At 37.9% G+C, this 27,133-nt stretch overlaps 1 protein-coding gene and 1 pseudogene across 1 annotated transcript in view; one reads left to right on the forward strand and one right to left on the reverse strand.

The window, feature by feature from the left end:
• The window catches only part of LOC116737743 (cAMP-specific 3',5'-cyclic phosphodiesterase 4D-like), a 171,351-nt gene that overhangs the window by 63,714 nt on the left and 80,504 nt on the right, over positions 1-27,133 (reverse strand). The gene's annotated exons all lie outside the window — the stretch shown is intronic.
• LOC115526536 lies at positions 8,617-8,715 on the forward strand (annotated as a pseudogene).

Below are 27,133 nucleotides of genomic sequence, written 5' to 3' on the forward strand. Positions count from 1 at the left end.
CAATCGATGCAGAAAAGGCCTTTGACAAAATCCAGCACCCTTTCTTAATAAAAACCCTTGAGAAAGTCGGGATAGAAGGAACATACTTAAAGATCATAAAAGCCATTTATGAAAAGCCCACAGCTAACATCATCCTCAACGGGGAAAAACTGAGAGCTTTTTCCCTGAGATCAGGAACACGACAGGGATGCCCACTCTCACCGCTGTTGTTTAACATAGTGCTGGAAGTTCTAGCATCAGCAATCAGACAACAAAAGGAAATCAAAGGCATCCAAATTGGCAAAGATGAAGTCAAGCTTTCGCTTTTTGCAGATGACATGATATTATACATGGAAAATCCGATAGACTCCACCAAAAGTCTGCTAGAACTGATACATGAATTCAGCAAAGTTGCAGGATACAAAATCAATGTCCAGAAATCAGTTGCATTCTTATACACTAACAATGAAGCCACAGAAAGACAAATAAAGAAAATGATCCCATTCACAATTGCACCAAGAAGCATAAAATACCTAGGAATAAATCTAACCAAAGATGTAAAGGATCTGTATGCTGAAAACTATAGAAAGCTTATGAAGGAAATTGAAGAAGATTTAAAGAAATGGAAAGACATTCCCTGCTCATGGATTGGAAAAATAAATATTGTCAAAATGTCAATACTACCCAAAGCTAGCTACACATTCAGTGCAATCCCAATCAAAATTGCACCAGCATTCTTCTCTAAATTAGAACAAGCAATCCTAAAATTCATATGGAACCACAAAAGGCCCCGAATAGCCAAAGGAATTTTGAAGAAGACGACCAAAGCAGGAGGCATCACAATCCCAGACTTTAGCCTCTACTACAAAGCTGTCATCATCAAGACAGCATGGTATTGGCACAAAAACAGACACATAGACCAATGGAATAGAATAGAAACCCCAGAACTAGACCCACAAACATATGGCCAACTCATCTTTGACAAAGCAGGAAAGAACATCCAATGGAAAAAAGACAGCCTCTTTAACAAATGGTGCTGGGAGAACTGGACAGCAACATGCAGAAGGTTGAAACTAGACCACTTTCTCACACCATTTACAAAAATAAACTCAAAATGGATAAAGGACCTAAATGTGAGACAGGAAACCATCAGAACCTTAGAGGAGAAAGCAGGAAAAGACCTCTCTGACCTCAGCCGTAGCAATCTCTTACTTGACACATCCCCAAAGGCAAGGGAATTAAAAGCAAAAGTGAATTACTGGGACCTTATGAAGATAAAAAGCTTCTGCACAGCAAAGGAAACAACCAACAAAACTAAAAGGCAACCAACGGAATGGGAAAAGATATTTGCAAATGACATATCGGACAAAGGGCTAGTATCTAAAATCTATAAAGAGCTCACCACACTCCACACCCGAAAAACAAATAACCCAGTGAAGAAATGGGCAGAAAACATGAATAGACACTTCTCTAAAGAAGACATCCAGATGGCCAACAGGCACATGAAAAGATGTTCAGCATCGCTCCTTATCAGGGAAATACAAATCAAAACCACACTGAGGTATCACCTCACGCCAGTCAGAGTGGCCAAAATGAACAAATCAGGAGACTATAGATGCTGGAGAGGATGTGGAGAAACGGGAACCCTCTTGCACTGTTGGTGGGAATGCAAATTGGTGCAGCCGCTCTGGAAAGCAGTGTGGAGGTTCCTCAGAAAATTAAAAATAGACCTACCCTATGACCCAGCAATAGCACTGCTAGGAATTTATCCAAGGGATACAGGAGGACTGATGCATAGGGGCACTTGTGCCCCAATGTTCATAGCAGCACTCTCAACAATAGCCAAATCATGGAAAGAGCCTAAATGTCCATCAACTGATGAATGGATAAAGAAATTGTGGTATATATATACAATGGAATACTATGTGGCAATGAGAAAAAATGAAATATGGCCTTTTGTAGCAACGTGGATGGAACTGGAGAGTGTAATGCTAAGTGAAATAAGCCATACAGAGAAAGACAGATACCATATGGTTTCACTCTTATGTGGATCCTGAGAAACTTAACAGGAACCCATGGGGGAGGGGAAGGAAAAAAAAAAAAAAAAAAAAAAAGGACGTTAGAGTGGGAGAGAGCCAAAGCATAAGAGACTGTTAAAAACTGAGAACAAACTGAGGGTTGATGGGGGGTGGGAGGGAGGGGAGGGTGGGTGATGGGTATTGAGGAGGGCACCTTTTGGGATGAGCACTGGGTGTTGTATGGAAACCAATTTGTCAATAAATTTCATATATATAAAAAATAAATAAATAAATAAATAAATAAATAAATAAATAAAAGATAAAAAATAAGATAGGAAAGATAAGAGACAGTGAAATTCATCTAAGAAATTCTATATCCAATATTCCTGGAAGAAGAGAATAGAGCATATTGAAGATAATATATTGTCACAAAAATACCATAAGATTATTTTGCTTATGGATCCAAGTCTGGAGACTGAAAAGACCTACAACAAGGGTAGCGGTTGCACCAATGAGCTAAGGCTGCCTGAGGAAAACTGTCAGCTATGAGAAGAAGTCACTCCAGGTATGATAATGAAGACCACTACAGCCACTGCTTTCATTTTACTCTCCTGGAAATATTTCATTCATTCTCACAAATTTAAGTACAGTCTACAGGTGTTTACTCTCAAATTCTTATCTCCAGTTGCAACTTTGATACCTCAAGACATGCCAAGTCTGCCCTACCGACATACCTTACAGGAACCTCAAATCTACCGTGTTCAAATTTGACTTACCATTCTCCCTCTTCTCCTTCTTCATTCCTCTTGTTCCTGTTTTCCCTGGATGATGTAGGGGCCAAGAGTGGCCACCCCACTTTAGCATGCAGATTATTTTAAGATGAAAACAATCAAGACCCAAAGACTTGTGAAGAAACTTTAACCTTCCCCCCTAATTGCCTAAAAAGAATTTAGATAGAGGACCTGCTCCCGTAAGACAGCTGTTACCATAGATAACCACATTACAATTTGAACTTGGGGTGGCAGACAGGGAGGAATTTAGCAAAGTCTGTTTGTTAAAATTTTTGCCTATGTTCCATTGTTTCTGACCAGTCTAGCAAACATTTGATTACTAAACATTTTCTCTTTTGCACCTTTCCATGAATTGCTTTTCTTCCCTGTGAAGTTCCAGACCCCTATCTCCTTTTCCTTAGTTCAGGATGACCTATATTCCTTGTTTTGCCTGACTGTCTTTGGAGTCTCATGTTTATGCAAATTCCCCACTCATATGAAATTACACTTGATTTTCTCCTGTTGATCTGCCTTGTGCCAATTTAATTCTGAGTCCAGCTAGAAGAATCTTGAAGAATGGAGAAAAAAAAATTTTTTTCTCTCCAACAATAAGGCAATCATCCATCAAATAGAAACAACTTGATATTTGGGAGTCACCCTTTATTCTGTGCTCTCTCACTGTCAGCATACAAATGGCCACTGAGATCTGCCATTTTCACTTGCTTTAATAAAAACTCCAATCCATCTTCCCTTTTCCATTCTCACTTGCCTTATGTAGAGTCACATAAATTCGCAGGAATCAAAGGGAGTATTGGCAAGGAACTAGATAAATTATAGAACAAAATACAGGTCAAAAACAGACCATGCAAATATGAAAAATTATCACAACAACATGGAAATTTTATGATTGTCAAGGTGGCATTTCAAGTAGATGAGGAAAATATGACTATTTTAGTCTATGGTGATAGAATCATTGGTTATCTATTTAGAAAAAACAGTTATGGGACCCTTGAGTGGCTCAGTCGGTTAAGCGTCCGACTTCGGCTCAGGTCATGATCTCACGGTCCGGTCCGTGAGTTTAAGCCCCGCTTTGGGCTCTGTGCTGACAGCTCAGAGCCTGGAGCCTGCTTCAGATTCTGTGTCTCCCTCTCTCTCTGACCCTCCCCCATTCATGCATTGTCTCTCTCTGTCTCAAAAATAAATAAACATTAAAAAAAATTTTTAAGAAAAAAAAATTATATTCCTTTATGACATTACCATAATCACAATTATAGATGGATTTAAAATTTAAATGTAGGGGCACCTGGGTGGCTCAGTCGGTTGGGCGACCGACTTCGGCTCAGGTCATGATCTCACTGTCGGTGAGTTCGAGCCCCGCATCGGGCTCTGTGCTGACAGCTCAGAGCCTGGAGCCTGTTTCAGATTCTGTGTCTCCCTCTCTCTCTGACCCTCCCCCATTCATGCTCTGTCTCTCTCTGTCTCAAAAATAAATAAACGTAAAAATAAATAAATAAATAAATAAATAAATAAATAAATAAATAAATAAAATTTAAATGTAAAAATCAGAGCTACGTAGGGCACCTGGGTAGCTCAGTTGGTTAATTGCCCATCCAACTTCAGCTCAGGTCATGATCTCACCACTCTGTGAGTGCGAGCCCAGCATCGGGCTCGGGCTCTCTGCTGGAAGCTCAGAACTCAGAGCCTGCTTCGAATTCTGTCTCCCTCTCTCCTTCCCTCCCTCCCTCCATCTCTCTCTCTCTCTTTCTCTCTCTTTCTCTCAAAAATAAATAAACATTAACAAAAATTAAAAAACAGAACTATGAAAGTATTAAAAAATAGAAGATTATATTATAAAACTTTGGATTAAAGACTTCTTTAACAGAGGAGATTAGGAAAATATAGTATGCAAATCACTGAACACAAAGCAGTATAGTCTACTATCTTTGCACTGTGGTATAACAATAAGAATTATGAAAACTGTTTATAAGCAAACTTTTCCCAATGCGTTGTTTTTCTTTGCTTCATTTATCTTTCTATACTCATCCCATTTAACTATTTTAGAACCTTGCTCTTATTCTCTGAACTTCCTCACCCGTATCATCACCATCTTGATTCTCAAGCCTAAATGCTCCAAACTGGGTCAGCCATCACCTCCATGCAGCTTCTCCTACCTCTTTGTCTACCAAAAGCAAAAACTCACAACTGAGTTATAGCTCTCCCATGTAGCACTCACTGTATTTCAGGCTTTGTGCCAAGCACCTTACCTACATCATTTTTAATCTTCACTACAACTTTTAAGGGAGTTTTTGTTACAACCATTTTGGCATAATTGCTTCAATCCCAGTCTCTTTTTCTTAGGAAAACCACTTTTCTAAAAAAAACTAATGCATACTTACCTTAATTTACATATAAGGAAAAAAATAAAGATGAAAGTAAAACGGGCAATTGTACAATTTCACCACCAAAAAGAAAGCATAAACATTAGGTAAACATGATTCCAGACATCTTTCTAAGAATGTATTATGATATATGATAGATGGTGGTGGACAGAAAGATAAATGAGAGAAATATTTTTCTAAAAATGTGAATTATATACTACTGTTATTTTTATTTAATATTATTCAATTTAACTGCAATTGGTGTCAACAGAAGAAAATAACCTGAAGATATAATTGTTAAACTTTATAAAATCACAGGACTTTTTATTGGATGGGTGCATGAATGGCTCAGTCAGGTAAGCATCTGACTCTTAATTTTGGCTGAGGTCATGATCTCACGGTTCTTGAGTTCAAGCCCCATGTCAGGCTTGGAATTCTCTCTCTCTCTCTCTTTCTCTCTCTCCTCTCTCCCTCCCTCCCTCTCTCTCTCTCTCTCCCAATATCAATAAACCAACTTAAAAAAAAGACATTATGTTGGATAAATAAGACAACTGACTCTCCTTTTTTGGAAAAAAAAAAAAAAGAGCCTCTTAGTGTTTTCACATTGTCTCCTATCCTCCCTTCCCTTCCTCCCATCCTCCTCTATCTTCTTGTAACCGTTATTCTTTCAGGCACAGTCACTCTGCAATCATAATTCCTATTGTTGTTTGTAACTCATCCTATAGATGAATTTATTATAGAGCAATTACTCTGGAATATTCCTTATAAGATTTATCACTGTTTGGAAAATTGTACATATATGTGTGTGATTATTTGATCAGTGCATTTCTTTTCTCCCCAAAGACTTAAGTTCCATCAAGGCAGGGACTCTACTTCTTTTTATTCACCACTATCACACCACACCTCACACAGTGCCTGACACAGTAAAAATATTCAATAAATATTTGTTGAATGAGAATCAAGTGTGTTAAGGGCTCATTCATCAAATGAGCACATAGTACAATAATGGGGACTCAAAAGAGGGTGAAATACTCAAGAAAAACTTTATAGAAGATGCTATCTTTGAGGAGCACTGGATTTTGTTATATGATAGTGCCACAGGTTAATCTGTGTTATTTTAGGGGTGGAATGGACTAGGAACCAGCGGGAGATTGGCGCCATGAGATATGTGCCTGACATAATTTTATGAATTATGCGTGCTTGATATACAGAAAACTGTCTTGAAGGATAATACCTAAATGTTCACTATAGTTATCTGACGATAAAGTGATTCCAAATAACTTTTTTTTCTTCTTTATTCCTCTAAAATCTATCTTTTCCATAATAAGCACATTTCTTTCATAAACAGATGAAAAATAATAAGGCTATTTTTATTTTGGAAAAACAAATATCCATGACAATTAACATCTATGGGGACTCACTCGGTGCCAAAAAATGCCCTAACATTAACAATATTCATTTCATATTTGAAACAAAATTGTGAGGTAAGGTTTATTGTTGTGCTCATTTGATGAATGAGGAATATTAGAACCAAGAAAGCTTAACTACTTGGCTCAAGGTCACACAGCCTTTAAGAAGAGGAGCTAGCACTGAAACCAAGCTATCTAGCTCTAGACTTTATGCTACTACCTGTAACTACTTCTCACAGCAGAGCAAAATTTTGATAATCTGAGCTCTCTTTGTATTATTTCAATTAGAAGAAATCCAGGCAGCATTAGTGACAGGCACAGACAACCTGCACTGTGCAGTCTCATTTTCTACTCTTCCTCTTTAAAATAGGATAATCTTTGAACTTGTTCATCTAACTCTCTCCACCAAGAACGGGCCACACGAACAGCCAGAAATGTGTCATTCAAAACCTGGTAAGATGCAGTCTCCTGAACAAGTTACACATGAAATCAAATCCCTCCCATATTATTTCTCCATCCTCTTTTCTTAGATTAAATCAATGGATAATTCATTATCTCTCCTCAAAGGGCCATTTCCAATGCCTTCAATTATGTTAGCATTTCTTACCCCAAAATAAATGTCATGCCTCATCAGGGTCACACAATGAAATGTGATGTGGTCTATTTGCCTGAGTTTTCAAGGGCGTTTGGTGACTGCTATTCTGTATACAATGCATCATTATGCACCTACTTGACTAAAAAAAGAGCAGGAACTGCAGGTAATTCTTACCCTCCAGGCAAAGTCCATGCCTTAATGTACGGTGGAAAACTAAACATACTAGTGAATCAATCCTAATAAACTTTGAACACACACTTTGCATTGTGACTTCTGGGCCTTTTTGGTTTCCTTTTTTGCTCAACTCAAAGAGATTCACAAAAGTGGGTTTCTAGTAAAAGCTTCTTTCTCCAAAGAAGTTCTTTATTCTACTATTAAGAAGTTGGGTAAGTCAAATAGAATCTATGTTTAATCATGACCCCTTAATAGTGAGGTGATTGTAAATACATGTGTGTGTATGACCTATTCTTTTTTCATGTATGAAATTTATGTTCTACATGTGCATTCTATATCTTATGGTGATTAAGGGCATGTAAGTAGTTTACATGACCCTAAAATTTTTACCAATACTTTAAAAAATATTGCATGGCCCTGTACACAGTATATTCTTGCACAGTAGTCTACACAGTTCATGGAGATGTTTTTGAGCCATCTCCCAATAGCACAGTAGTTTTTACAATCAAATCAGTTCACTGAAACAATGTAGACAGTTGACCTAGAAAATAGAAATGAAATTTCAATCCGGGGTCTAGAATCATTTAATTCAGCTAACCGTATCATTATCAGCTCTTTATCTCAGTCCGTATTATGTGATTCCTTTCTAAAGCATGAAATCACCTCACAAAAATGACCAATAAAATCTAAGATGAAACAACACGTTTTCTCATTTATGCTTTTATTAGGTGAGTCATCTCTTTTGCAATCACTACTCCGGCTTGGTCTATGCTATTTAAGTTCCTTCCTTTAACTAATCTCATTTGCTTCCATCTATGCTGATCTGCATTGTTTTCTCCTGAGACACAGTGAAAAGAAAATTGTTGTGCTTTTATCTACTCATGTGTTCTTTCTATAATCCAGCAGGGAGTTCAGTACTCAATACAGCATTTTACTGTCACACGATTACATCGTCATCCATCACCATCTATAATTTTTCCAGAGAAACCACTTGGCTCTTCTGTAATTTCTGATGCTTCTGCAATGATCACAGACAATAAAATAACAAAATAAAAGAGGAAAAAGCAATTTCACAAACAAGAACATTAAGTGGATAGCATTCTCTGCTCTCTTTTGACACAAATAAATTCAGTCCCCTGACATCTGATGTATTCACTCATATATGCCCACACTTCACTTATTCATGTTCCCCAAGTGCTAGGAAAAAATGCTGAGTTCTTGCATGCTCCATTGCTAAGCCCTACTGCTTGCCTCCTCCTTAAGGTATGGCATGTGTTCTTTTAAGTGACTCTGGTGCTGGCTTTGGCAGCACATAGACTAAAATTAGAATGATACAGAAAAGATTAGCCTGGCCCCTATGCAAGGAGGACATGCAAATTTGTGGAGTGTTCTGGGAAAGGAAAGGAAAGGAAAGGAAAGGAAAGGAAAGGAAAGGAAAGGAAAGGAAAGGAAGTAAGGGACAGGTAACGTTAGGTAAGGAATGTCCCTTTCCGTTCCTTTCCTTTCCTTTACCTTTCCCGTCCGTCCTTCCGTCCTTCACTTCCCTTCCTGCCATTCCCTCCTTCCCGCCTTCCCTCCCTTCCGCCCTTCTCATTCCTTCCTTCATTCCTTCCTTCCGTCCTTCCTTCCGTTTCCCTTCCCCCCTCTCCCCCCCCTCCCTTCTACCCTGGGCAGACAAAAACAGAGGGCAAGAAGACTGGATGGGCCCAGGCACAGGTCTCTTCACCTGGCTTTGGAATTATAAACTTGGGCTGAAAGAAACAAGGAGGAAAGTTCAACCTATTTTCTTGAAGGTCAGTAAAGAAGACACACTAGAGTTCTCTTTTATTATTATTTTCTTAATGTATGGGTTTTTTTGAGAGATAGAGAGAGAGGGCACAAGTAGCGGGAGGTGGAGAGAGAGAGAGAGAGAGAGAGAGACAGAATCTGAAGCAGGCTCCAGGCTCTGAGCTGTCAGTGCAGAGCCCAACGCGGGCCTCGAACGCACAAAATGTGAGATCATGACTTGAGCCGAAATTGGACACCTAACCAACTGAGCCACCCAGACGCCTCTAAAGTTCTCCTTTAAATATCCTTATAAATCGTTCTAGGTCTCAAAATAGTAAATGAACTGTTATTATTTGTGTAAATATAAAAACAAACCTAAAATTTATAAAACCTAGTAGAGCTTAAGAAACTATATTACGATATCACTGTGTCTTGATAGACCCCAAATTTCCAAAATTTTGAGAAGTTCAGTACCTCACTGATTATTTAATTTACTTGCATGGTTTTCCCACCCTCCTTTTTCTAAAAATGCAATAGTTTCTTTTAGTAAATGAAAGATCATTTTTATTACTTCCAAGTACCCCTTAAAGCAGATTCCTCCTTCTTCTCCTCTTTCTTCTTTGAAGCATCATATAACAAGTCAGTAATCCATGTTCTAGGCATAATCCTGGGTGCGTGCTACTTTATTATTTTAATTTTCAAGAGTTCTGCAAGGTAAGTATTGTTCATTTTCTTCATTTGCTGAAGAATAAAACTTAGTGTTGGAGAGGTTACAATAACTTGCCAAGTCCTGGCAGGTAGTAAATAATGCAGCTAGTATTCAGAATCGGGTCTGACTGGCCTGATTCTGACCAAACTTGTGATCTTGCATTCTATAAGTCCAAGGTGTATCAGCAGGCTTAACTCTAATCAGAGACCTCCCCAGTCAGTAGAGAGCTATAGCACAGAGTTGTTTACAGGTGGGATGGGATAAAGGAAACTTTCAACATTTAATGTTTGTGGGCCCTGCTCCTGGGCTCCCAGGGAAGCTACACTTTTACATCCATGAAGGTCAGAATGCCTTAATTAACCTTCAAAGTATGGGCTCTATTCTTGCCCCAAGCATACAGTGTACATCTGCTTTGTTGGCAAATGACCTAAAAGAAACATTTCAAACTAAAGATAGCAGTAAGATTTTCCCTAAGTTCTGGTCCCATACCTCTGAAACCTGCCACCTTGTACATACTAAAAGCATAAGATAAAGTTTGTAATTTTCTGGGATGTCCTTTGTCATGATGATGTGTGACTCTTGATGTAACTAAAAACATACATAACCTGGAGCGCGTGGAGGGCTCAGTTCGTTAAGTGTCCAGGAGCTCTTGATTTTGTCATGATCTCAGGTCATGATCTCATGGTTCATGACATTGAGCCTTGAGTCAAATTCTCTCTCCCTCTGTCCCTCTGTCTCTGTCTCTCTCTCAAAATAAATAAACTTAAAAAAAATATATATATATATATATACATATATATGGGATATATATATATACATATATATGGGATATATCTATATAGATATCTCTCTATATAGGTATCTATATATATAGATATAGATATATCTATATATACCTATATAGAGAGATATATATATCTATATAGAGAGATATCTATATATATGGGGGTGCCTGGGTGGCTCAGTGTTATGCATCTGACTTTGGCTCAGGTCGTGATCTCACAGTTGGTGGGTTCAATCCCTGAATCAGGGTCTGTGCTGACAGTTCAGAGGCTGGAGCTGCTTTGGATTTTGTGTCTCCCTCTCTCTATCCCTCCCCCACTAATAGTCTGTCTCTATCTAAAAAATAAACATTAAATTTTTTTTTACAAATACACACACACACACACACACACACACACACACACACCTGTATTAAACATTCCTTTTCCAGAGTACTCCCTTCTTTGTGAAGATTGAGTATTCTGGGCAGCTGCCCTAACTTAGGCTCAAATAAATTCTCTTCCTTTTTAAAGAAATTCTAAAAGGTTTGTTCATTTTGCTTCAGCAATTTCTTGAGGCAGGTAAGAGAATATTCCAGAAGGAAGGTTAAGTATTCCATATCACAGAGAAGTTACGACTTCTGTGATAACAATTATATACACTGTTGTCCTAAATGTGCCCAAAAAGGAATTTGCAATTCGGCTATTTGCTGTTGCCGCACTATATCCGTGGGTTGATTTGCACAGCTAGTTTTACTTTGGAAGGTGAGCTGGGAAGGAGATTGATGCCTTGGATTTGCAGTTGTCATGTTGAAGTGAGAGGAATAAGAAACAGGAGAATAGTAGGTGCTGTGGACAGAATTGTGCCCCCCAAATTCATATGCTGAAACTCTATTCCCCAAGGGTACTATATTTGGCTATATGGCCTTTAGGAGGATATCAAGGTTACTTGTGGTCCTAAGGATCTGGTACCCTTATAAGATGAGGAAGACAGAGCAGAACCCTCTCTATCTCCCATGTGAAGATACAGTAGCAAGGCAGCTGTCTGAAAGCCAGAAGAGATATCATCAGGAACCTGACTATGCTGGCACCATGATTTCAGACTTTCAGCCCCCAGAGGAGTGAAAAAATAAATTCCTGTCATTTAAGCCACCCATTCCATGTGATCATGTTATGGTAGCCTGAATTGACTAATACTGTAGGGGTTTGGGGAATGTCATGGTGTCTGTCACCTTTCTTTCTAAAAAATATTGGATGCCCCTAAACACAATACATTCACAAATGATAGCTTGGCTTTTAGCCCAAAAGAATAGAGGGGTTATCATGAGATGATCAAGAAACTATATTCATTAAAAACAAAACAAAACTCTGAGCACAAACAGGGTACAGGGGACAAAATACAGCATGGAGGTCAGCAAAGAGCCAGTTCCTCCATCATCTTAGACATATGGATGTCAGAGACCACAGATACGTTATCCACAGAGAGAGGGATCGGGCACCACTGAAGGGTGGCCCTGCCTAGAAGGACAGCTTTCCCATGTATGACAGCAAGGAGACAGACTCAGGTGAGGGATGGCAAGGAACACAACTGTTTACAGTGCATGTGAAACATTGGAGACTCTCAGAAATAAACGGAGGATATTGGAACAGGAAGACAAAGAGGGACGACAGGAGTGACTGAGGAGACGCAGCCATGCAAAGGAGGGGGGGAGGCAGACACAATGAATTAGATCAGGCAACACTGTTAATGGAACCTCATTGTATTCATAGGTTTTGAGTGATCTAGTGACATTTTACAATATACATTATTTGCCTTTTATATAACATATTTATCATAACAAACTTTTGAAAGTTTTGCCCGAAGTGTAGTAATAGTGTACTTGGATTCTTTTTCTTTTCTTCATTCCGTTTTATATAAGGAACTGTTTTATTACCCATGTCACTTACTTTTGCCTGAGATTTTCAGGAAAAGCTGTGACATGCTACTAAAAAAGCACAAATTCTTATTTTAACTTCCATAAATGTTTAGTTCAGTCAGACATTTCTCTGCTTCTAGAAATATGTATCTTAATGTAAAATGATCTTCCCAGGAATAAAAAATTGCCAGAAAAACATACTAACTGACATGATGCTCACAAGGCTGGTACCTCTGAGGAAAGGCCTAGAAAGAATCTGACAAATTACTGTCAGGTAGCCCATTTAAGAAACACTCACTAAACGACAGTGGAATCAAATTCCTTGACGCAGCCAGAGTCAGTTTTTACAGCAGTGATCCATGCTTTCCAGGTTATTTCATATGCTTATCTATGCCTACACTAAAGTTTATTCATCACTACTGAACACCTTAGATAAGAGACTAGAGCAGGACAAGACAATGGTCTCAGTGGCCTTTTATATAGCAGCATCTGTAAGGTCTAGGAGAAAAGAATCCCCATTCCCAGAGGGAATCTAGGTATGGGAGCATGGAGAAAACTCTGTGCTTTGAGAAGCAAGCAATGTGGCTCATGCTACAGGAAGCTAAAAAATGGCTAAGGATTCCTAGAGGAAAGATTGGCTCTACAAAAAAAAAAAAAAAAAAAAAAAAAAAAAAAAAGGAGTTGAGACCGCTGAATATGCTATCAGTTTCCGTCATCTAACTGCCCCTTTCTTTCCACACACACTTGGCAACCTACCCTAAGGGCTTCCTTGCCCTTGCTGGGCAACATGCACTCCAAGGACACTGGGTGACAAATGGGTCTGGGATTCGGATTCTTGCTTTCTGCAATGCTGCACTGATGAACACAGTGATGTTAGAGTCCCTTCTTCAGGTAGGGCATGAGAAGCTGGAGACCACAGACCTGCTTCTATTTGGGGTAGTAGGAAGCTAGGCTCTACTCAGTGCACAGGTTCTTTAATGCTCCCCAAACTTTCTTCTATTAGCTTTCAGAGACAACCAACCCTATCAGAGGCAAGGTAGGTGAGATGGAGGTAATGTAACTAAGTAAGTGAGATATAAGTAACTGAGATGGAGATGGAAGTACCACCTTCCTAGTCTCTCCCATGTCACCTTGTCATGCCATCACCTGTCTTATCTATGCAAGGATGTCCCTGCTGAATAATCTTTCCAACACAACAATGAAATATGGGGTAATTGCTTGCTTGGGGCCAAGCCCAGGCACTCCCCTGCCTCAGATGTTTGTATAAAGGAAACATGGCTAACGTGTAAGTGCAACCCATTCACTGGGGTGCAGGCCACCAGGTCTTACTTGAGGAAGAGACAGAAGGGTCCCTGCTCTGCTCATCCAGCACTAAGTCACAGTCCTCTCAACTTCTGCTCCCCACACATCTTTTTCTATTACCTTTTCACCTCCTACGGATTATTACTTATTTTTTAAAGCTTTTTAGTTTGATTTTCTTTCACTTCTTTAGTTCTACATTTCTTTTCTTAATCTTTAATTTCCTTTACATATTTATTTTCATAACATAACTCTACTCTTTTAATACCTTATCTGCTTTGATTTTATTTCTAACCTTTGGCCTCATTTGTCTCTAACTTTTTTTTTACTGATTTAAATCTAATATATTTCATCCTACCATGAATTTCCCAATCATTTGTCTTTTGTTAGGATGTTAGTTCTTTTTTTTTTTTCCCTTTCCTTTCTATTCTCGCTTTCAGCTTAAAAAAATCAAACACTTCTAACCTACTCTTCCCTATCTCTTATTTCTAAGTTGGATATATTCTCCTCTTATTTTCTTCTCTTTCTCCCATAGACTTGTCCACAGAATAGAGACCTTTCACTATGACCTGGAAGGTACAAGGCCTTTGTCCCCAGTCTTTTCCATCGTGCATCCCTCCAGATATGTATGCTCACCTTTCCAAGGACATCCCTCCAACATTCTAACCTCAAGAAATTAAAAGGACTATAGGTTAATAATTCTCATCAGGGCTATAATTCTCAATAGATTATTGTTGCTGCTAACACTTTATGCTATCAAGTCCATGCCTCCAATCTCTATGTATTTTTAGCATATCTGATGATCAAATATGGGTTTAACTATGGCTACAGTTGGCAATAGTCTCTAAGGATTTTTAGAAAGGAAGTCAGATCTGGGAAGAAACCCTCAATTGCCGGTGACGATCAAACTTGAATTTTATTTTATCTAAAATATTTTGCTCGGTTTGTTTGTTTGTCTGTTTATTGAGAAGGTGCAAGAGCTGGGGAGAAGCAGAGAGAGAGAGGAAGAGAGGGAATCCCAAGCAGGTTCCACACTCATCATGGAGCCTGACACGGGGCTCAGTTTCATCAACGATGAGATCATGACCTGAGCTGAAATCAAGACAGATGCTTAATTGACTGAGCCACTCAGGCACCCCTAAGATATTTTTGATTAACTATTATTCCCTCATATATTTTAAAGTCAAATTTATTTCTTTTCATTATAAGTTTAAATATTTGCAAAATAAATAAATAAGTAAACAAGCAAACAAATTCCAGGAATGGGCAACCCACTGTAAAATTCACATTTTAAAATAAAACTGTTAAATAACTTCCTTAAACTAAATGAAATCTAAAGGCCATGGCAATTTGGTCTCCATTATTCATTTAAAAAATTTACGAACCAATTCTTCATTAACAACCAGAAATTTAATACTGTTAACATTTCTCCTTAAACTTGTATTTCCATTCTATTTACTTAGAAATTATCAAATTCGTAATGTATTTTAAATTTTAATGCATTTTATAGCCCTATCAAATGTCTATGCAACAAAAAAGCATGTAAGTGGACATTTAGTTGTTAAAAAATACACTGCAACCATAATGCTTCAAATATTAAAATTTTCCTTTTAAATGTAGCTATCATTATAATCACACAGTTTAGTATATAATTATTCGAAACATGTTATAAGTTTAATAACTGTGAAATGTAAAAACTAAAGTTTCATTGGAAATTCATCTCTTAATGAGATAAATGGTCTTGAATTTCTCAATCTGCTCATTTGTGAGTGAATATATTTTACTGCAGAATAAATTATATTCCTATATTTAAGTTTTATAACAAGTGCTATAAATAAATACATATATGGGAAAAGGGGTAAGTTTTGGTACAAATGCATCATTAGTTGCCTTGCAACGAAGACACATGCCAAAAAATACTCCAAAACTGAGGATGTAACATCAAACATCATTCTCAACTATCTATCAGTTGTAGCCTTGAAATACATCCTCCTTCGATTTTGTTAAAAGCAAAGAATTGATAATATTTTTTTTGGCACACACACACACACACACACACACACAAAATGTCGCTCAATCATTAGAGTAGTTCACTTTTTCATACCAGTCCCAAGATAGTATTTCAAATAGTCCTTTTGATTTCTTTCAGAAAATTTTTTGGTATTTTTCATATCAATGCACCATAGTGAAATTTGGACTAGGAAAGAGGTGAAAGTTTCTTTGTCAAGTGGGAGAGGAACAATTATGAAAAGAGAAATTGGAAAAGAGAACTTGTAACTTCATCTGGATTCATTATCAGGCAGATCTGTTTCAGGAAAGGGAACACATGTTAACTGAGGGTTTGAAATGATGTTTTCAAAAGTACACACAACCAAGTAACTTTGTAATGCCTTTGCATACTGCAGAATTCATACACACAGTTTGAAGACCGCAGCTCCATGAAATGCCCCTGGGTCTGACTTTAGGAAGGCACTGTGAAGTATTCAATCTTTTCAAAGATGTTAATGGGAGAAGGTACAATATCACATTTCCAAGTGGGCCTCAGGTGTAGCTCTACACCAGGTGGAGTCTAACATCTATTGAAAGATGGGGGTCCCCTGCCTTCTTGACAGGGTCACAGGTCATGAGTTCTGCCCAAGCAGCAATGGCCTTGGGCTCCTCTGGAAATGTCCTCAGTGTGAAAGAAAGTGACTAATACTTTATTATTTATTTCTTTATTCCTATGAAGCAATTAGAGTCTCAGAAGGGTAACTACACCAAGGTCATGGGCACTACTTCACAGCCCTTCCTTCTTCACATTGAGAGCACATTAATGCCATTCACCCTCCACCCCCCATTCCAGCAGAACCTACTATGACATTACACAACATGATTTTTACCTTAATTCTGCCTCTGCAAGTGACCTTTCTCTCTTCTTCCTGACCTCTGGCTCCCTTTATGTATCACCCAACACTTCCTCTTTGTTTTACTGATAGCTAAGAAGTCCCATGCCAGTGCAGAAGTGATGCAATCTATTACCAGCCTTATTTTAGGAGTTCCTAAAAGACCAGAAAGTTATACGCATCATTTGTGCTAACAACTCCCTGGTTAGGTCTAGCAGCATGTCCCCACAGAAACACAATAGTAACTTGTGTCTGCACACTTGGTGAACTTCGCAAGGGCTTCCAAGAAGTTCTCTTTCTTCATTGCATCCCATTCTCTCTCTCTCACTCATTTTACCCATACTGGCCTTCCTTCAGTTCCTGAGTTGACCTTTGCCTGTACTACTTTCTCTACTTAGATTTTATTTCGCTCACAATTGCTGACAACTTGTCATTCTACAGGTCACTGCTAACATATTTTCTTCCCAAAGAACTTTTTATAACATCTCCCTTCTCACCATCGGAGGTAACCCCTTCTATTACTTTTTAAGCTCTCTGATCTTTTTTTTCCCCCTGAGCTCTCATGCTCACTTAGAATTATATGGAATTATATGGTTATTTACTCATCTGATTAGTTCACATCAGTCTCCTCCAATTAACTGTACATCAGGTCCATTTTGCTCATTGCAGTGAACACAGCTGATGCCTAACTTACAAATGCATAGTAAATGTTTGTTGAATACATGAATTAACCCAGGACCTTTGAGGGATTCATCTCAAGTACTTTCAGAAAAAAATTTCTCCCTCACCTGATACCAAGTGAATTGCACAATTTTGGACACCAAATATGGGGTTAGTGCTACATTTGACAAGGTATGTTGAATAGCCAAAACAAAACAAAACAAAACAAAACAAAAAAAAGGCAGGGAAAGACTCAGCTAAAGTAAAAGCATGCAAAAGGGAAAATATAAGCCACTCATGAGTTGGATAAGGTTAAAACTATTAAATTCCATATTCTTGCAAAATAAACTCAATACAATAAATTTATATAGGCAAACCTATATATTTTCAAAATAGAATTTTCAAAATAGAATCATTAGCCCCATTATGTACAATCCTTACTTACTCACTGCCTAAGCCTCAGGATTATTCTTTAATACTGTATAGCTTTTCTTTAACAATTTCAAGATCAACAGAGCATACAGCATTTGAACTGTTCAAATGAAGTGCCCCTAAAACCGCTTAAGATTCAGTCTTAATAATGGGCTTGTTCCTTGACAAATGTTTACCTCTAATAACTCTAAGGATATAGTCTGGCCTGGCTAGTGCCTAAGTTTAGACTTTACCATTGTTAAAAGAGACAGCTCTGACTCCACTTGACTTGTAAACTCCTGGCTTGTTAGAAATCCCCTCTAAATTTTAGGCTAGTTTTCTTCATTATAAATTGCAAACTGAAACTTTTCTAGCTACTGTTCTATAAAATCCGACAAGCTTCAGGCCCAATTATCTTTGATATGGAGCACTGTTTCGTACCTTATCACTCTGTGGAAAAATTCATGAGAACTAATACAAGAATATGTGTAGTTTTTACCTACGAGTTCATGTGAACCAGAATTGGTAATGAGCTAGTTAAATGAAAACAAAATAAATCCCTCATTTGATGATTAATATGACTGCAGGAGTAAGCATAAAAATGGTGTTGTAAGCATTCAATGAAGAACCACAGTCATGTGCTATGTATGATCCCACCCCTTTTTAAATGGTAGCCTAATTATTTGGCACTACTCTTATATGAATGAAGTCCCTAGGCAAGTTTTATTCTTCCCTATTGACAGAAATTATGAATATAACATTTTATGACAGTGATTTTTAACATTTCATTGGGGTGGGGCATTTGAAAAGCTGGTAAAAGTGAATGATTTTCTCCCAGAAAAAAAAAATATGCATATATCATTTATCCACCAAAATCTGCATACAATTTTAAGAGGTTTGGTGACCCATTTGAAATACACACAAGGAAAGAAAAATTAAAACAAAATAACAAGAAAACAAGCTACAGAGCAACTGTTTTCATCTTCAGTTGGTGTCCCAAACAATTCTCTTCAAGTCAGTTACTCAAAGTAATTCTCTTATGTAACCGTTAATCCTACACACTTATATGGTAACCCAGGTTGGAAAGTCAGCAATTCCACATAATTGCAAAAAATATGAAGATAGTAAGTTAGAAGTTAGTAAGTAGTTGCTGCTTTGAGTTTCCTTGAATCCCTACTGATTCAGTCCCCAAACCACCTAGGATCCTACCACTGTCCAGCAACCAGGAAAATGAAGCTTGAGTTACAGCAGGGGCCTCCAGGAAACAGTCCCGACGTGAATATCAATACCAATTCTGACTATGAAGTGCCCATGCCTTACGTAGGTTTCATGAAATATCATTAAATAACCCCTGAGTTGATTCATTTAGTTTTTCCTAAAAGCAATAATGTACCTAGAAGGACAAAAAGGACAGTACGGACTTTAGTCCACTGAAATTTTAAGTAGAACGAAGCTGTTACTTTTAAGTCTTTGAAGGGGTAGGAGACTGAAAAAATTAGTTACAGGTTAATTTTCCAGTGGAAAAGCAAGAAAGCAGAGTGGAAGGGAGTTTGGGAAGAGGACATTTGGGGTAGGCTGGGTCAAATGGTGAGTGAAATGGCATATAGCTTTAACTTGTGTAGCCAGGTGTTTATGACTGCTTAGTCCTCCTGTCCTTTGGGAAACCATCACACTCTGATTTTACATGAGTCTGGAAGGGTTTCTCTGCCTACTCTTCACTTCCCAATTTCCAGGAATAACCAGTTGTATTATCTCATTGTCCATTTAACAGTAATGTGTCCAGAGAGTGGTCATGTAATCCAACCAATCAGCCAAGCAGAATACTTCCCTATATTGACATACTGATGCTGGGAGAAAGAAGTTCTGAGCAATGGGAGGTTGTGCCACCCATTTCAGGTGGAGAGAGCCAATGTGCGGATGAAGCCAAGAAGAGGTACGAAAATGATGAAGAAAAAAAAACCCACCAACGATGAAATAAATCTCTGAGGTACTGGCTATAAAGTTATTCTTTTTTATCTGTAAGTCTTCAAATATTATTCCAGCTAAGATGGTTCATACATTGTCATCATTATTTTTATTATTCAAATTACTTAACTTACCTTGAGCTGGACTTCTTTGTAACCAAAGAGTTCTGATTAATTTAGAGGACTAGGCTAGGGGCCACATCTACCTAAAAAAAAAATGGATCTGAAAATAACGTAATTATTCTAACAAGATAAAAAATTCTAAATAGGAGACAGAGATTGCCAATATTAACACAGAGACTTTACAGCTGTGATCATTTTTAAAAGCACATGTTCTGATAAGTTTTTAATTGCTTAGCAATAATAGGGCAAGAGAGCCACCTATTATATTCATTGAAAATACTCTGCAGTTTAGAAATGCCGCTTTTATTCTGATAGCAAAAATACACAAACACACACTTACACATTTACATACTGATTAAAGGTCAACTAGAATATGCACATTTTTCTGACAGTCTATGTTAAGAAAGCCTTAAATATTTCGGGTGAAACAATAGGGAGACTGAAGTGCAATTTCACATAGATTTTCTAATAACATAGAATATGTGGAAGCTTATTTTTAAAAGAAGACATAGGCTTTCTGATAGAAAATCAAACGACAAATCATCACTTTGATTATTAACTAATTTCTTCCTCCATCTCCAAGGAGCTTTAAAAGCAAAAGAACTGTTAGATACTATGAGTCTTTCACCTATAAAATTTTCACATTCAAGAATCAATATTCTAGCCTTTCTAATAACAAAATGAGACCATGAGTACATTTTATGAACCAATACATAATTATTCCTATTCAGTAGAGAGAGTTATTAAGCTTCATAGCACTTACTAAAAGCTTTAACCATGAGAGGAATTTTCCATAAGAGTAGAAAACTTGTCACAATGATCTGAAAAGTAGATCATAAGGTAGTATAAGGACACATGACTCTAAAGTGAAAGAGTTGCAGTGATTCCATCTGCTGCCTAAGGCAGACACACAACTGAGAAACTCACGGAAGGTGCTAGAAACAGAGTCACAACCTTTATACTCCAAAACAACCTTCAACAACCTCAGTAGCAACACCACAGAAATCTCACTCGTTCTGTAGTGGAGTTCCTCTAATTCTATTACAGTGAGTGCTGGAACTAAGGCCATATGTACCATGTGAACAGACTCTAGGTCCATTATAAGCCCTGGAGCAAGACACATGGGCCTGGGCCACAAGTGACTGGGGCTACTGTAAACAACCAACTCTGCAAGTCGTAACCAGCTATGCCACTGCACCCAGGCAAGCCAGACCACCTCACCATGAAACACAGCCTGCCAGGTTCAAGCATTTTTATCAGGACTGATTCTAGCCTTACCACGGCAAAGTGTTGCGAGTCAAACCTCAAACCAATTCATTATGAGTGTTTAAATCTAATGGGCTCAGGAGAAGACAATGTTGGGCTAAGTGTGTAAGTCACATAATATAAAAAAGCACAATTGTGGGACAGGTGTGAGATATCCCTAGAGAAGCCTTGGAATCACACTGTGGTCAAACAAAAGGAGATACTCAGCACAGATCCTGTCCTCAGTTATGTGCTGGGTGTTACACATCTGACATGATTTAGGTTCTCCTGGTCATCCTCTGAAAAGATTCAATGGGTTCTCTAAATTCTGTAATAATCTAGATATGGTGGCCATGGACACAACGGTCTTCTAGTTTCTCCTTATATTTAGGAGAGTGACTGCAGAGTTTCTCCTTATTGTTGCCTCACATTTTGGGGTGGGGTGCGGGCTTTCCCCTGAGAAATATCCCAGTTTTTATATCAGTGGGAGAGGATAGAAAGAGCTGCTTATTGAAATATCTTCATGCCTAGGTAGAAGTCTAGGCTTCAGAGATGAACCAGAGAGTGAAACAAAGACAAAGTGCTGGCTGTTGCCTTTGCCCTCTCTCTGTCCTGGACCACTCATCCCTGGGGACTCTATGGTAGGAAGTAAGAACAGAAAGTTTATTCCAGGGGCAACTCTGTAGGCTTGTGCCATATTCTCTCCAAAAGAATCCAACAATGAAAAAATTCTTATTTCAAATAGTTAAAATAATTCTTCAGTAAGATTAGGGTGATTTTTAACTTGGAAGCTGATTTGATATTTGAAAAGTTTTTGACAAAGAACTTTTAGTGATACATATGTAGTTCTATAGATATAAACATATAAATTGAATTATAAAAATGTTTATACGTGTGTTCCAAAAGCTAATATATAATGACTATCTCTGGAAGGTAAAATTATATGCAATTTTAATATTCATCTCTATAATTCTGGGAGATTTTTTCCTCTAAATTTTCTTCAGTGAGTACCTGCTACATTTGCAATCTGGAAAATCAGTAATTTTTTTAGTGAAAAAGACAAATAGCAAATGAACATTTTAAAATACGATATTGTTGGCCATGCCAATAGCATTAACTTTAGAGTCAATGACACATAGAATTGGATTCCAGCTTGGTCACATTCTAACTGTACGACTTTAACAAGGCTGAGTTTCCATATATCACAAGTCTCAAAGTGCACATTACTTCATCTCAGGGAATGATCTGTCAGTGGAAGAGTGAATAATTAAAAAGAGTCCTTAATGGGGCATTTTATAAAACCTCGAAAACAAAGCTGAAGATTAACCTGAATGTTAACAAAAATGGAGAAACCCTTTTTGTATGATTCTAAATAGTTTGACTAAGAAAGCATTTAGCATCATAGGACTCCCAGGTTAAAAGGGAAAGAATGCTCATATTTAAATGGTTACTAATATGGGTTTGAATTGTTGTCCCCCCAAAATTCGTATGTTAAAGTCCTCATCTCTACTACCTTAAAATGTGACCTTATTTGAAGATAGGGTCTTACAGAAGTAATTACATTAAAATGAGGTCATTAGGGTGAGCCCTAATCCAATATGACTGACATCTTTATAATAAAAGGGGAAATTTGAACACAGATATGCATAAAGGCAAGACGATGTCAAGAGACATAGAATATGGCCTTCTAAAAGCCAAGGAGAAAGGTCTGGAACAAATCCCTTTTTCAAAGCCTCAGAAAAAAATGACTCAGCCAATACCTTGGTTTCAAATTTCTAGCCTACAGAACTGGCAGGCATAAATCTCTATTGCTTAAAGCCACTCAGTGTGTGGTGCTTTGTTACAGAAGCCCTAGGAAACTAATACAATTACTTTATTTTGATAAATACTTATATTTTGAGACACCTGGATGGCTCAGTCAGTTAAGCACCTGACTTTGGCTAAGGTCATGATCTCACAGTTCCTAAGTTCAAGCCCCTCATCCAGCTCCGTGCTGACAGCTCAGAGCCTGGAGCCTGCTTCGGATTCTGTGGCACCGTCTCTCCCCCTCCCCCACTCATGCTCTGTCTCTCTCTTTCTCAAAAATAAATAAATTAAACTATATATATATATATATATATATATATATATATATATATACACAAACACACATACACACTTGTATTTTTGTATACATACCAGTCATTTGTTTTCACCCTCATAAAAGCAAAATTCACAACGAGAAAGCTAGCATTTATGAAAACACTTGGCATAAAGCAAGAAAAGCAAAAGCTACATAACAGAATTTCTAAAAACCATTATTTAATCCAATTCTCCCAGAGGGAATCAGAATAAGCTACTCATTTTCTTTCAAAAAGAAAAAACAAAACTTAGAATTTTATAAAGTCAAATTGTTGCTCTGTGACTCAACCTTACTGTATATTAAGAATAAACACTACATTGGAACGCCTGGGTGGCTCAGTGGGTTGAGTGTCTGACTTCAGCTCAGGTCATGATCTCATAGTTTGTGGGTCTGAGCCCTGCATCAGGCTCTGTACTTACAGCTAGGAGCCTGGAACCTGCTTCAGATTCTGTGTCCCCCCCTCTCTCTGCCTCTCCCCTGCTCATGATCTGTTTCTCTCTCTCTTTTTCAAAAATAAACATCACTAAGTAAATAAACAAACAACAAACACACACACACTATATAGGATGAAAAGGGCAACCTTAAATCATGGTCCTTCTCATGCCATATATTCATTTGTATGTTACATACAGGCGCAAAAAGCTATCTAAAAAGTTTACTTTTACAAGTCACTGAATACTAATGCATAATTTTAATGAGACTAGAAATATGCTGGTCAAGGCTGAAATCCTGAAAGCTAACGACTGAGGCAATCAAGATGTTTCCAAGAGGGAATAACAGAATTCAGAGCCTTTATGGTATTTAATTACACGGCTTCCAGGCCATTAGTTTATAAGGAAAAATTGAGTTATTTCAATCTCATTCCTAAATCTTTTTTTTTTTTAACCAAGTCTCTTCTTTCTTTCTTTCTCAATGCCTGAGGAAACACTATTAAAATGCGTGTGTCTTGGGGCACCTGGGTGGCTCAGTCGGTTAAGCAGCCGACTTCGCTCAGGTCGTGATCTCGCAGTCCGTGAGTTCAAGCCCTGCATCGGCCTCTGTGCTGACAGCTCAGAGCCTGGAGCCTGTTTCAGATTCTGTGTCTCCCTCCCCTGTTCATGCTCTGTCTCTCCCTGTCTCAAAAATAAATAAATAAATAAAAAATTATTTAAAAAATAAAATAAAATAAAATAAAATAAAATAAAATAAAATAAAATAAAATGGGTGTGTCTTCATTTAGTGAGGCTCTTACTGTGCTTGTGGACCAGGTCATAGACCAACAATCTATTTTGAGGGTTTGAGAATTGTCAACTCTTATTGATATTCATTTCGACCAAATAGGATGTGATGTGTTTAGGTTAAAAATGACTGTGACCCAGTAATGCTCTTATTCTGAAAACCAGAGCCAGAGAATAGAGTTCTGAAGAGGGCAGAGAGTTTAAAATCAGTGGAACAGAACAAGTGCTTCCCAACGGCCATGTGTTACATGCTGCTTCATTGAATGCTGTGAGGTGCTGTGATCTCTATCTACAAATGAGAAAACAAGGGCTTAGAAAGATTAAGTCTTTTGCTGAAGGACAAATAGAGAGCAAGTGGGGAACTGCCATGAAGCCTTGTCCTTCTGATTCTAAACCCCATTCACATCTGAAACTATACACACAGTATCTACAGTCCAAGTAAAAAGAAATTGTGAACTGCTTTTCTGACCTTATTCTCCATAAATGTCAGATTATACAGTGTTCAGAGTATGCTTATATTACTGGACTTAATTGTCTTACCTTTTTGATATATTTTATATTAGAGTATTTGAGATGATGTAGTAAATTTGTATATAATCTAAAGTTGATACTTGCTTTCAGAGATACCTAAAATCCATAATTCCCAGAACAATAAAGTGATATTAGAGATTCAGTTAGTAGCCATTTTCCTGACTGTTATCTATTTCTTTATTTATTTGATGTATTGTGTATACATGTGTGTGCATGTACATGTGTGTGTATCTGTGTGTTACATCAAGTGTTGTGATGGGCATCAGGAATCCAGTAACATAAAAGTCAGAAAGGGTCTCTGTTCTAACGTTTACAGACCACTGAGACCCAGACAGAAATCAGATATATACTTGCTTCTATATGCTAATGGAGATAAAAAGAGACTAGAAACTTCTATTTTAGTCAATAGTTTCAACCTCACTGGATGTGAAGTATAATTACTCACTTGAGGAAGACTGCTTACTTACATAAAACAGTAGGGAATGTTTCTTACTTAGGCCCTAAATCTATCTCTAGCACCTAGTACCCAATCAATGCCTGTTACCCTTAGCTAAACTGAACTTCTTTCTCACTAAACCTTCTATCACAGGTCACAATCAGACAAGATGATTTAAGACTGACTTCCACTTACTCCTTGCCTCAGGCAAACTCGCAGCCTAAAACTGTCAACACTCAGGCTAAACCGAACAAATGTAAGGGAGCATAAACCGTCTTTGAATAATTAATTGAAACCTGAGTAGAATGTTAATTCCTAAGTAGGAAGGGTCAAGACTGATTTGTTTTCACCCAGGGCTTCTGCTTTTTCTCACTTGAGTAGAACACCACCTTATTCCACTAGCCAGTCAATTCCTCTTTATCTCTGACAAAGGTAGCTGGTGTGAGAAGGAAATAGGACAAACTACTGATATGTTGTGGAAATGAATCACAGAATCACACAATGTCATAGGTCCCCATCCACTATAAATGTGAGAGTATCTGTGGAATACGGAGGGACAGGTAGGGTTTATCCTGACAGAAGATGGCAGGAGGGAAATGAAAAACTGAGAATCTTGCTTTCTCTTCTTTACCTTTCAGCATTTTATGTCTTTAAGGAAGGGTTGCTAAGTTCCAATTCTTCTCTTCAAAACTAGCAACAAACAGAGGGAAAATCACCCTTTCCCCCTCAACACACACATGCGTACACACATGTACATGTGCACACACATACGCACAACATTTTTAGCAAAATTAGGAGACAGGAAAAAAAAACCAATATTAAATTGCCCGTAAGCATGCACCAGGCCCAACACCTCAAACCAGGCAAACTTGCAAGAGGTGGGGGCAGGTGGCCCTGAGTGCTGCATGTGTGGTGGGTGGGCAAAGGAGAGCTGCTCAGGGTCCTGGTACTGAGGTAGGAGAACATCTGGCTACACAAAGGCACCATCTCGCTGCAGAAGTGGGAGCCCTTAAGCTTTGACACTGAGGAAGCTATTCTAACACCTCCCATTCTCCTTCACTGGATCTTCCTCAAACTGATGAAGATTGAACTTATTCTAATCTAGGGTTCCATTTTAGATAGAAGATCATCACATTCATACCAAGGTACCGCTAAAAAGAGAAAAGGAAAAGATCAGCAAAACCGCCTGCAGATGAAGAAAACAAGTCAGAAAAATGGTCCAACAGCACAGAGGAAAAGTGTAACCCAATACTGCAACGTGAGTTTTTACAGTATCAAAATGATTATGAATCTAAAAGAAGTGAAAACAGAGAATTCAAGGAAAGTTTGACAGAAAAAAGGAGATGAAGTGATGCCCAAACAACAGAAGATGTGAAATGACACTAAGAGAATTCAGGAAAGAAACTGAGGCAGAATGAAAAGCCATCTTTAGAACAAAAGATTCAACTACAATGATTACCACATAAAATAAACATAATAGGAACCACATCAGACACAGAGGGAAAAATGAGAAACGTAAAGAAAATCAACAGGACTAAAGAAAGGATTTTAAAATATTGAAGTGATAGCTGAGAATTCCAGAAAACAAAGGAGATGTGAAAAATCACAATTAGAGTCACTTTAGAAGAAAGCAAAGATGATTTAAAAAAAACTTATTTGTAACTTACCAAACCTTTCCTTCCCCCAAACATTTCCCAGGTTATGTAATATACCTAGGAAAATAGATGGTAAATACTAAGATAGTCTCCTAAAAATGTTAAATCTTAA

The sequence above is a fragment of the Lynx canadensis genome, chromosome A1 (assembly GCF_007474595.2).
Source record: "Lynx canadensis isolate LIC74 chromosome A1, mLynCan4.pri.v2, whole genome shotgun sequence".
In the NCBI taxonomy this organism is placed as follows: Eukaryota; Metazoa; Chordata; class Mammalia; order Carnivora; family Felidae; genus Lynx; species Lynx canadensis.